This window comes from Crocuta crocuta, unplaced genomic scaffold (genome assembly GCF_008692635.1).
Source record: "Crocuta crocuta isolate KB4526 unplaced genomic scaffold, BGI_CrCroc_1.0 scaffold131, whole genome shotgun sequence".
Lineage (NCBI taxonomy): Eukaryota > Metazoa > Chordata > Mammalia > Carnivora > Hyaenidae > Crocuta > Crocuta crocuta.
Genome location: NW_027528977.1, coordinates 8,167,772 through 8,181,216, shown reverse-complemented (window position 1 = coordinate 8,181,216; position 13,445 = coordinate 8,167,772).

Here is a 13,445-nt window from a genome sequence, read left to right as displayed (position 1 = left end):
GGGAATGAAAAGGTAATAAGCAACAGAGAGGATATCCGGCTCATTCTCATGCTCAGTGATGAGAGGACTGGGAGAAAACCAGCCTGTGTTTGAGAGGGTTGTGCAGGACCAGTGTCTTCAGGGCAGTGCCAGGTTTCCTTTAGAGTAAGAAAAGAAAAAGAGAATCAGAGAAGGGGCTAGGATGTTTGGGACTGTGCCAATAATGGAGTTTCAAATGTCTAGTGAAAGGATTTCAGGAGGGGTGGGAGAAGGGGTTAGATAAGGAACTCTCAGCCTTATGGGGATTACAAATGAGGAGATGAGGGCGGACCTAGAAACCTGGGACTATAGAGGTGAACATAAAAAGGCTAGAGGACATAATGAGATTTATCCTGACTGATTCAAGGCAGAAATTAGTAGGAAGGCTGTGTTTTGGACAGGAATGCCCAAATGCTTGAGGCTTCTTCTTGGCCCCTATTGATGGAGACAATAAGAAATGATTCAGTATGTGGATTCCAACCTGACGCTATATTATAGTGTTAGAAAGCCTACAGGAGGCATTTCCCTGACTGGTGGTGACACAGTCTAGGGTTTGCTCTTGACATGAGAAGCTCTGCCTTGAAGCTTAGTGGAGTTAGGATTCTGGGAGCACTTGTTGTTAACTTTATGTGCATAAACCCCTCTACATCACTGATAATCTAGGTAGGCGGCCTTGGGGAAAATAGGTCTCAGTCTCTGTGATAGGCCTTCTTGATGCCTGGTGATTGGGCATAGGATCATAAATGTGTATACTTGATCTGCTATTTGTCAGAAAGTGGGTGGGAAACCCAGAATGTTTACACACACATTGTTTAAATTGATCCCTTAACACTTAGGTGGAAGGTAAGATTTTTCTGTCTGTGGTGTGTGTGTGTATGTGTGTGTGTGTGTGTGTTAGGGGTTACAGAGATGTGTGTACTAGGATAGAGGGCAGTCTGGTATAGATGTATTGTTTCTAAACATTTTCCAGATATGATGAATCATCTGCCTTGAGATGTCACGCTGTGTGTGTGCATGTGTGTGGTGGGGGGAGGGTTGGGACAGTATATGGGAAAAGAGGATTGCCTTCTAAGTTTGTTTGGATTAAAGATCATAACAATGGATTATCCCAGTTAGGTTCACATAAAGTAAAGATGGCGTAGTACACAGTACCTCCTTCAACACTGCCTCATTGTTTGTCTTTGGATATGCAAATATGGCTCAAGCGGGTGCTTTTCTTGTTTTTCTCCATGGTTCAATCTGGCCATTGTTGATTTTCTCTTTCTACTTAAGGGATGTTACCTTTTCTCTTAAAAAAATAATAAAAGCCGCACTCTGATGAAGATATGGAGATGGATTTCAGTTCTCAAATTTCTCCTGTGTTTGGGTCTGGATTTCATTGTATTTGGAAGGTAGAGATATTGGAGTCTTTGGTATAAATTGCGGTAGTACCTGGTTTTATAGATGAGATTTTTGTATCTACATAGGTTTGTTTTACTTAGTTTAACAGATTTGGTATTTTCCCTTTCTATTTAAGGGATTTATATTTTCTCTTGCAAAAAAACAACAAAAGCTATATTAATCTGATTAAGATTATGGAGATGAATTTTATTTCTCAACATTCTTCTGTGGTTGGGTTTAAATTTCATTGAAATGAAAGAGTAGATGTTGCATGGTTCCATCTTCTCCCAAGTCCTTGCTTATGTCTCTTGCTCTTAACTAGTGCGTAACTGAGTGTTATGGTTTCAAAGGCTTTCCTTTATTATGTCACTAGCATATGTGCTGACTAAAATAATTATGCTGATGTTAACAAAGAACACAAATAGCTAGGGGATATTGACACCTGCACATATCCATGCTGCTCATATTTTTAAAGACTTAAGGATGGGGTTCAAAACCTTTTAGTGCATAGTGTCGTGAATACTGCAACTAATGTGAAATATCTTCAATATTTTCAAAACATTTGGAGATTGAAATATTTTGAGATTGTATTAGTCTTCTTTGCTGTGTAACAAATGGTCACAAATTTAGTGGCTTAAAACAATACCTCTATAGTAGCTTTATAGTTTTTATAAAGGTTAGAAGCATCCTATTATAGCATTCCCTAGTTTAGAAGTCTGGCATGGCATACCTGGGTTTTCTGCTCAGAATATTATGCAGCTGAAATGAAGCTATTGTCTTGAATGAGTTCTCATCTGGACATTCTGGAAAAAGATTTGTTTCTAAATGCATTCTTGTTGGCAAGATCCGAGTCTTTGCAGTGGTAGGACTGAGGTCCTCTTTTCCTTGCTGACTGTCAGATGGGGATTGCTCTTAGCTCCTACAGGCTACCCACATTCTTTACCGTGTCACTCATTTCAACTTCAAAGCCAGTGTGGTAGGCTAAATAATGCCTTGCCCCAAAGATCCCCTTGTCCAATCCCTGAAACCTGTGAATAATGTTACCTTATATGGCAAAAGGGACTTTGCAGGTGTGATTAAACTAAGGATCTTGAGATGGAGGTTTATGCTGGATTATCTGGATGGGCCTGATGGCATCCCAAAGGTCCTAATAGGAGAGAAGGCAATTAAAAAACATGGAGCAGAGATTGGAGTGATGTAGCCAAGAACCAAGGAACATTGCTCTTTCTAGAACCTGGAAGACCAAGGTACAGATTCTTCCTTGGAGCCTCCAGAGGGAACTAGCCTGATGACACTTTAATGTTTGCCTCTTAAAGACTCAATTTGGATTTTTGACCTCTAGGACATAGAGGAATAAATTTTCGCTGTTGTAAGCCACCAAATCTGTCATGATGTGCTACAGCAGCAATCAGAAATGAATAGAGCCAGCAATGGGAAATTTCTTTCTCATTCAGTCTCACACTTTGAAGCTCTCTAACTTCCTCTTCTGAGACAAATGGGAGAAAACTCTATTTTTTTTTAAATTTTTAATAGTTTATTTATTCTCAAGTTGGTTTCCATATAACACCCAGTGCTCATCCCCACAAGTGCCCTCCTCCAGGTCCATCACCCTCCTTCCCCTCCCCTCCACCCCCATCAGTCATCAGTTTGTTCTCAGCATTCAAGAGTCTCTCATGGTTTGCCTCCCTCCCTCTCCCCCACTATTTTTCCCCCCTTCTTCCCCACAGTCCTCCGTCAAATTCCTCCTAATCCTCCTATATNCGCTGAGCATCGTTTCATATGTCTGTTGACCATCTGGATGTCCTCTTTGGAGAAGTGTCTGTCCATGTCTTCTGCCCATTTCCTCACTGGATTGTTTAGAAAACTCTAATTTAAAGGTTTAATGTGTTGAGGTCCTGCCCACCCATGTAATTTCCCTAATTTAAGGTCTGCTGTGTGGGGACCTTAATTACTTCTGCAAAATCCCTTCACAGCAGCACCTGGATTAGTAGTGTTCGTTTGCATAACTGGAGAAGATATGTGCTCACTAGATCCTGGGAATCTCGGGGGGCTATCTCAGAGTTCTGTCCACCGCAGAAATAAATAACTTTAAAAATGTTTTGGAACTTATTTAAACATTTAAAATAATTTAGACTTGGGGCGCCTGGGTGGCTCATTCAGCTAAGCATCTGACTTCGGCTCAGGTCATGATCTCGCGGTTTGTGAGTTCAAGCTTTGCATCAGGGCTCTGACAGTTCAGAGCTTGGAGCCTGCTTCAGATTCTTTCTCTCTCTCTCTCTCTCTCTCGCTCTCTCTCTCTCTCTCTGTCCCTCCCCCACTCACACTCTGTCTCTCAAAAATAAAGAGAGATTAAAATAACTTAGATTTGAAATTTACTTGGTCCTTCAGATATTAGGAATTCATTAAAAATGTTTAGTTTTTTTTAAAAATGTGTTTAGTAGAAGTCCCCTGCATTTCTGAATTTACACAGCACAACATTTCATCTGTCAGTTTTTACAACAGTGAAACTGATAGCGTCTCCCAGTACTTTCTTCTCTTGCTTTCAGTTCTCTTTCTGATCACAAGGTCCATTGCTTTACAGCACATGAATATACAAGGGGAGGTTTCCGGGGCTCTAATGTAGTCAAAGGACACATAAAATGAATTTGCTCTGGAGACCTGCCTCCGAAGTTTTCTCCTTCCCCCCGCCCCCAGGGCAGAATTCCTTGCTGTATTTTTCTGTTCTACTCAGTACACAAGTTTCTCAGAATTCCTACAACCTATAATCTCCACTTCCTTGATTTATTTAAATTTCTAGTCAAGTACATAGTCTGTGATTGATGTTTATTGAATGAATGAATAAATACAGTTCCTGGTACACTTCCTTTTGTGGCTATTTAGGGGTGTGTTTTGGCTCTTTTCACAGTCATGTTTAACTCTCAGCCATTACAAGGAAGTAGATGCTACATCTCTTTGCCTCCTTCTATTACTTATCTATCCTCAAGTATTTTTTCTAACTATCACAAAGATGAAAAGTTTTTTGTTTTACTTATTTTTTAAAAACTTTAGGGGCGCCTGGGTGGCTTAGTCAGTTAAGCGACCGACTTTCGCTTAGGTCATGATCTCGCGGTTCGAGGGTTCGAGCCCCGCGTCGGGCTCTGTGCTGACTGCCAGCTCAGAGCCTGGAGCCTATTTCAGAGTCTGTGTCTCCCTCTCTCTCTGACCCTCCCCTGCTCACGCTGTCTCTCTCTCTCCTAGAAATAAATAAAAAAATATTAAAAAAAAACTTTAATTGCTTATGCTTCTTTTTTCATTAAAAAATGTTTAACGTTTTATTTATTTTTGATAGAGAAGAATGCAAGTGGGGGAGGGGCAGAAAGAGACACAGAATTCAAAGTAGTCTCCAGGCTCTGAGCTGTCAGCACAGAGCCTAATGTGGGCCTCAAACCCATGAACATTGAGATCATGACCTCAGCCGAGGTCAGCTGCTTAACTGACTGAGCTACCCAGGAGCCCCAATTATTTATGCTTCTTAAGGTATATTGTTTCAGGATGTCTGGGTGCTTCAGTCAGTTTAGTGCCTGACTTCGGCTCAGGTCATGATCTCATTATTAGTGAGTTTGAGGCCTGTATGGGGCTCCATGCTGGTGGTGCTGAGCCTGCTTGGGGTTCTCTTTCCCTCTCTCTCTGACCCTTCCCAATATGTGTGCTCTCTCTCTCCCTCTCAAAAATAAATAAACTTTAAAAAAAAGAGCATTGTTTAATTTTCTTCTTCCTGGTGTGTTATTTTCCTATTCCAATGAACTTTTGTGAATGACAGAGTGTCCAAGGAGAGGAAAATTACCTTCGCATGATGTTCCATCATAGTTGTTGTAAAAAATGTTTATCTGATAAAGCAGCATTTTCGTAGGAAAAAACCTTGTCCTCTATGAAAAATTAAAACAGAATTACAGTTCTTTAAGAGATACAATGTTTTTATGAACACCTTTTTAATATTTACTGTATGGGTTTTCTCAGTTTTCAAATTTCCGCCTAGACCAATGGAGGAACACAGGCTAAAAGAATAACATCATATGCCAGATGCTTTCCCTAGAAACTTCTTGAATATTTCATAAGAAAATTTTACCAAAAGGTGACATTGCTTTATGAGCCCTGTCTGGACTGAAAACATGAAAATTAGGATAGAAATGTCTGAAATGGAAGAATGTAGTGAGGAGATTAATTGAATTATACACCTTACTCATGCCATCAGAGATTTTGCTTTGATGGAGTACTTAAGTGCAAACACATTTTCATTTAATGTGAAACCTAATCGTGCTAATTTGCCAAAGGAAAATGTCAAATTAGTGATTAATTCACTTTCATCAAGATGTTTACTGGAACCTGATTATATCAGCATATATACAGCAAATATAGTTTCTATATTTCTTAACATCCCAGTAATACATCCTTGCAAATCTTACCAGTTATACTAACAGATAAACATTAGATTACATAGTTTAAATTTCCATTTTACACAGTTGACAATTTTTAATACTAAACATGTAACTGAATAAGAAAATATGGAAAGAAAAAACGAAATCATTGTTGATGGCTAACTTGCTAAGTATTTTTAAAAGTCGTAATGTGAGAGAATTCTGGGTGAGTTTATTTCAGTGTGTGTGTTGTATTAATTAGCTATCACTACAATAACACTGCATAAGTACTCCGAAGTGTCATGACTGACAACAACAGTTGGGTTTAATCTAGAACAACTAAGAAACTCTTCTTCAGACTGTTCCATGTGCTCTTCACCATCCTTAGGACCAACGTCTGCTCAGGGCACATTCTTGTGGCAGAAAGCAGAAACACAGGTACTACACTTAACTGTGGAAACACACATAAGGCCTCTATGCCCGTCGTCTTCTAAGGTTCCACTGGCCAAAGTCAATCATGTGGCCAAGCCAGGAATCAGTGGGGCAGGGGAATATACTGCACCCCTGGAGGGGTGGGGAAGTGTGGAAGGATTATTTATTGAACAGTAATCCAAACTATCTCGTGTGTTTTATTCTTTATAAAAAATGGTATATATGATCAAAAGGATTTCTATCTGGGCAGTCATATGCAGATATAGTATACACTGTGCCTTCTTCTTTTCATGGTATCCAGTAAGGTTAAGTGTAAGTTTAAGTGTAAATTTGCCAATCCTTATTTTCGGACCCAAGTTGGACTTGTTTAAGCAGCAATTTGCTTCACTTTGGGTTGTTTATTTTCACATATAGATTTGGATTAATCATTACTTTTTCTCTAATTTTTCCTTTAAGAGTAAGTGTATCTTTGGCAGAAGAGAAAAAATGGAAGAATGGATGCTTCTGAAGTTTCTATACCAGGACAGAGGACACATCTGTCTCTGTTGCTGCTACATCTCAATGCCCACCCCAGTACTTGGCTCTCACTAGGCTCTCAGTAAATATTCAGCTGGCTGATTATCAACTTGTAAGAGGGTCCTTTTGGGTCCCGCCTCTATCTCTGCCTAATTTTGTGTTTATACATACAGTTTCTTAGACTGCAAATATTTTTTTTATTGTGGCAAAATACATACGACATAAAATTTCCTATTTGAAAGCATATGATTCAGTGGCATTAACTACATGTACTTCCTGTACTTTTTCATCATCTCAAGAGGAAATGCTGTCCCCATTAAGCATTTACTCCCCATCCCTCTTCCCCAAAGCCCCTGGCAACCACTACTCTGTCTCCTGTTTCTGTTTTGAACATTCATACAAATGGAATCCTACAGTATGTGGCTTTTTGTGTCTAGCTTCTTTCCCTTAACATTTTCAAGATTTATTTATAGTATATGGCATGTGTTAGCATTTCATTCCTTTTTATCACTGAATAATATTCCATTGTATACATATATCACATTTTGTTTATCCATGCATCATTTGTGAAATTAAGGCAAATAATATTTCATATACATACTGATTTAGATATTATATGAGGCCTAATAAATTAATCTCAGTGGTTTTATTTATTTCTCCTGGTAGAATATATTAGTGAGGGACTCTTTTGCAGAACTTAGTTGGAAAAGGAAGAAGAGATAACTGGAAGACTTTCCAGAAAAATAATATCAACACTGTGTATAGTGAATTCCCACTGCCTAATTAAGCTGTGATAATGCAATTTTTTTTAACTTCAGCTTAGATTACTATGATCAGATATCATAGTCACTTGACAGCAATTTGGTAGAAAACCAGGAATTGGCAGCTGGTTATTTTAATTGTAACTTTAATCTTGCATCTTTTCCTTATTTGCTGTGACACACGCCTTACTTTCCTCTTTTATAAAATAATAACATCCAAATGGTACTTTCCCACTTCTTCCCATGCTTTCTGTGCCAATGATACATGTGCTTTCCAGCCTCCTCCTGCTCTCCAAAAATGTTTTAAATCCCAGATCATGTGAGATTCTGGTTTAAGATTTAAAAATACTTGCCTCCCTGAAGGTTTATTACCCAATTAGAGTCTGAAAGGGGCTGCATGACTATTTCATTATCCATACAGTCCAAGGGGAGTGCGATGGAATTAATTTAAGAACTTGGGAAAATAAGATATATGAGTAAAATGAAAGGAATTGGCATTATGTAACCTGGAGAAATGAAGGCTGAAATCTTTAATACATGAAGGACTATTATATAGAGGAGGATGAATGGTTTTTCTCTGTCTTCCATGAGAATAGAATAAGAGGAAATGGATTTAAGCTATAGCAGGAAGGATTTAGATTAGAAATAAAAAGCTTTCTAACTCTAGGGAATGTAAGGCATTTTATCAGTGTCCTTACTAAACCCCAAAAGGGATATAAGGAAAAGAAACTAGAAGTGAAGAATTACTTTTTTGGTTAACATTGTTTATTAAGAGATGTTCCTAAATACCGTTTCTCGTGAATGTTTAGACAAGGATAGATACCTACCCGTCTAGATGGTCTCAGCCCCTGAAGAAAACGGGACATCACACTGTCATGTTTCTCCTTTATAGAAGTGTCTAGTGTGATGTTTTGCAGTCAGGACCCACTTAACAAATTTTGGCAAAATGAACACATCCCTCTTCTTACAGATGAGAAAACCAAGGTGGTGTAGTAACTGAGATCAAGCAGGTAGCCACTAGTAGGATCAAATTCACACAATTACTTAAGACAAAATGTAGATTTGTGACAGAAAATAGATTTCCACCTGTTGTGTACCTAGAACCTTAGATGAACAACCTGGAGCTGGACTTAGGTAGATGTTCTCTGTGTTATGCCCTTGATGTCTGGACTGTTTCTGGAACAATGATTTAGTAATCTATGGCTAATTGGTTAAGTGAGCCAATGGCCTGGTTCTAGTGAACAATATTGAGCAATTACTTTAAAAAAGATTTAAAATAATGGAAGTCAATTAATCATTGAATTCCTACCGCATCTGAGGTATTATGCTAGGTTCTGATGCTAGGCAGTGGATAAGATCAAAGAGATGTCTGTGGAGACTTAATAATGTGGAGATAAACTGTCCCTTCTTTTTAAGTCATTTGGTAATATTAAGGCCAAATGTCAGGAAGAAAGTAGATAAAAAGAAAGAATAACCGGAGTAGCTTTGTGTTTTCTCTGAAGGTATCTCGGTGTAGGTTTTTAAACTCACCTCTGCCCTCTCCCTGGTATCATTTTCTTCTCTTTTTCATCCAGCCAGGTGGACTGGCCTGCTTCCTCACTGCCTCACTGTTTACTGCTTCCAGCATGTGCTTGTCATCTCACCAACTCCTAGACATTTTCATTCTCTTGACTCTTTAGATGTCAGAACTTTAGAGTCCTGAATGGAAAGTAGTTACAATGACATTTGAAGGCCAGCTGTGGCACTATAGGGTGAGCAAAGCCCTGAGAGGTACAGGGGTCCTCAGAGTAGAGCTTTGGGCCTCAATTTGACAAGTCTAGAATCTTGTGTAACTTGCATGATAGGAGTAAAGAAATAAAAGTTAAAATCTACCATGGATTGAGGGAAACTGTCAAGCAACACTGACAGGAGGCATGGAGATCAAAGGAAGAGAAAAAAAATAGTTAAAAATACTAGTTACAATATATATATAAACTAACTTTCAGTTATGCATAATCACCACTAATATTAAAGACAATAATAATGATTCAGCATGAAATATGCCAGATTAATTTTGTGTATATTTAATGTCATTTGAATCTATATTATTCATGTAGCTCAGTTTTCAAAATCTCTTGCTTTTTTAGCATTGCTGTCTGTTGAGAGAATATAAAAAATAGCGAGAACAGTACCCACCCATGGGGTACCCACCCATTTAATTATTCACACCATTTGGTTGCTGTTTCCCAAATAATGCTGGTTAAAAAAATTTTTTTTATCTGTTGAAATGGAAAGAATATTTCAATGATATTTCTAAATGTCAACAATTGTCATATTGTTCTAATTGCCTTAGCTACTTTCCCTAAAGGAAACATATTTGTTTTCAGGGCTGGCAAGTCTTGGCATAATAATAAATTGTTCCTAATATTAAGTTGAGAAGAAACCTAATCAGACTATTTTAACTTTGGCAATTTCAGGATTTCTAGTTTCCACCTCCTGCTTTCCCAGCAAAAACTAAACAGAATATTAGATGTTCTGTTCATCGGATACCTTGCTCAACCATTTTTTTAGGTAAGATTTAACCCAAAGATAATCAAAAGAAGTCTCATCCTTGGTCAGGCCCTTCTTTTAACCTTGATAAAAGTGATGTTAAATCTGTGTTTTGATTTTAAGATTGAAAAATTAATGCAGACCCTAAGGGAATCAAATAAAACAAAACTTGGGAATGAACTTTTACAATTAAGCAAAGAAAAAAAAGCAATTAATGACTGGCTATCAGCTAGGCCTGGGCTAACCCATTTAATGCAATTTCGTTAACCTCCCTGTCTCTATTCTTTAGGTTGGATTGCGAGTCTTTGTCATCATCAATTTAATGTTTCTGTGTTTTTCCCCCTTCTCCCTTGAAGGAGCTAACCCAGATTCTTGGCAGCCTTTTCGAACTGCAGTGGAACCAAGGACTTTTATGTATTCAAATTCTTAATTGTAAACATTGTGACAAGCGCTGGCAAACTGGGATTTGGCAGAATTAGTGTGATGTCATAGAAAAGAATTTCCTTTGTTTTATTTAAAAGTGGTTTCCAAGTTTTTCCCCAGTAAGTCTGGCTTTTATCTTAATCTCTGAGAGGGCCCTTCACCAGATGTCAGAACCAAGACATTATCTTTGAATTCTAAGGACTTCACCCAGGCTGACCTAGATTGCTCCCCTTCACGAACTGAATGCAAACTTCTTAAATAACACCATTACTCCAGGCCAATGTTCTGTCTTTTCATTCCATATCTTTTGTCCTGTCTGTTTTCAACCTTTGTCTTAGGCAGTATTTTCTCCTCAATTCCCTTGGCCTGACAGTGATTCTCAAACACTATCATCTCCTTTAAACAGTTTCAAAAAGATACTGAGTTCCAATCTGGTATCATCCCCTATAAACAGGCAAGTTACAAATGATGAAGCTGATGTCAGTTAGTGGCAAAATCCTAAAAGAGAATATTAAACAAGTAATTTGTTAGCAGTTGGGGAAAAAGTCAGTGATAACTTATGACGATCTGCATGAGTTTTCTAAGAACAAATGGCAAAGCAATCTCTCCCTCAGATACAGTCCTCATGTTAGGAGGTTAGAGAAATGGAGAGCATTTTAATTTCAGCAAGACATTTGATGTAATTGTTCAAAGCGGCTTCATGGACAAGATGGGGTAAACAGAGCTGGGTAAAATGGCCATGTCTGGTAGAACACTTATGGCTGCTTTGTGAAATTATATAATTTAGGAGGTGATCTTTTGGGATATGCCTCAAACCCTTAGTCAGCATTTTCATTTATAATTTAAATGAGCCATGCAAGGCCTTTTTTATTTCCATTTGATATTCACAATGCTGCTTCAGAATCGTCTCCAAATGGGAGTCTTCTGTTAGCCTCTGGTTTTATTTAAAGGTCTCTCCTTTGTCCTGCTATAGTAGCTTTTCATTGTACTTACCATATTGTTTTGTGATTCCTCATTTACCTGTTTCCTTAGCTAGGCTGTGAAATACTTAAGGTCAAACAGCAATCTTATCTAACTTTATATCCTACAGTATCTGGTACTTAGTGTCCATCTATAAAAATTTTTTTGAAAAGATGAAATTGACTTAATGCCGTATTTAACGTTATTTATTATTTTCATGTGACCCCCAAAAGAAGTTATATATGTAAATAAATATACACATATATATTTATGAGAGTGTGCGAGCAAGGGGAGAGAGAGGCAGAGGGAGAGAGAGAGAGAGAGAGAGAATCTCAAGCAGGCTCCATCCAGAGCCTGATGCAGGGCTCAATCCCACAACCCTGGGATTATAATCCTAGCCAAAACCAAGAGTTGGGACCTCAACTGACTGAGCCTCCCAGGAGCCCCAAGAAGTAAAATTCTTAATAACAGAATTAAGATTCAGAAAGAATTGAAGGTTGAAAAAATGGATTAAACTAAAATGATGAAGTTCAGTACTTCTACTCCATTGATCCTACCAACCACCCTTTATTGTCTCTATGCCCTTGCCATTCTAAGTTGCCTTCTCACTAAGTTTAATTTCATAGCTGATCATTATAATCATCCTCTTGCCCATCTTTGGCCTTTTCCTTTACAAACTGATACTCTAGAAAAATCCAGTTCTCTACATGCATCCATGGAAAAACATGACTGAGGAAATGCCCGCTACCCTGCTGACTTGCTTCACTATTAATTCATGACTACCAACCTGAAATGGGCCCTTAATGCTGCCACCAATCACTGGAAAAAAATATAAGCAAATAGATGAGAACTCCACATCACCCATCACCGCCCCCCCCATACTTTGCCTTCCTTTATGTTTCTAGAGAGATGAACTGTTTATGACCGGACATACAGCCATCATAAACACTGGATCCTGCCTCTCTAATTTACTCAAAAACATTCCTAGAATTCTGGCATTTCAGTCTTTTTCTTATTTTCTCTCTCTCCCCTGGGTCATATTCACAAACATGTAAACACTACTGCTAGTTTTACCTTAAAAACTTTTAGATTTTACTTTCACTCCAGTTCTTTAGAACAAAACTCCTCAAAAGAATTTATTTGATGATGCCTCTATTCTTTTCCCACTCTCTCTTAATCCCATTCTAATCAGGACTCTGCCCCCATAATTCTATTAAAACTGATCTTAATCTTTATTTTACTTGAATTGTCAGCATTCTTGGGCACTGTTGCTATTTCTTCTTTTCTCATTGATGCACTTTATTCCTTTGTATTTTCTACTCCTTTACCAGCTACTCGTTTTCAGTCTCCTTGTTTGTTTTTCTTCTGTGTCATCTCTTCCTAGCTAGGAGTCCTAGAAGTAAGGCTCACTCCCAATTCTATTCTCTTCTCTTTCTGCATTCATTGACTTGATGAACATCTGGTTTCATGGCTTTAAAACTCATCTGTATACCATGATTCCCAAATGTGCATGTCCAGTTCAGATCTCCTTCTCAAATGCCTTTTTCTTACACATGTTTACAAATGACCTCCTCCACCCCAACAAATTTGCTGTATTTTTAGTGTTCCCAATCTCAGTTAATACCACTGTATCTTTGCAGTTTTTTAAACCAAAAGCCATAGTATTATCTCTTTTTCTCACACTCCATACCTCATTCATCAAGAAAGCATGGTGACACTACTTTCAAAATACATCCAAAATCTCATCACATCTCATCATGTCCACTATCACCACCCTGGTATCAGGCGCTATTATTTCCAGCCCAGATTACTGCAGTAAACTCTTCATGGTCTTCCTGCTTTTACTTTTGGCCCCTTCAGTCTATGGTCAAAAGCCTGCCACATTTCATTTGGAGTGAAAGTCAGAGCCTTATAGTGGCCTCAAGACTGTATACTTCATTCTTCCGCTACTTCTACTTTATCTCCTCCTAGTCTCCCCTTTGCTCACTCTGGTCCAGTCACAATGGCCTTTTTGCCCTTGCTCAGATGTGCC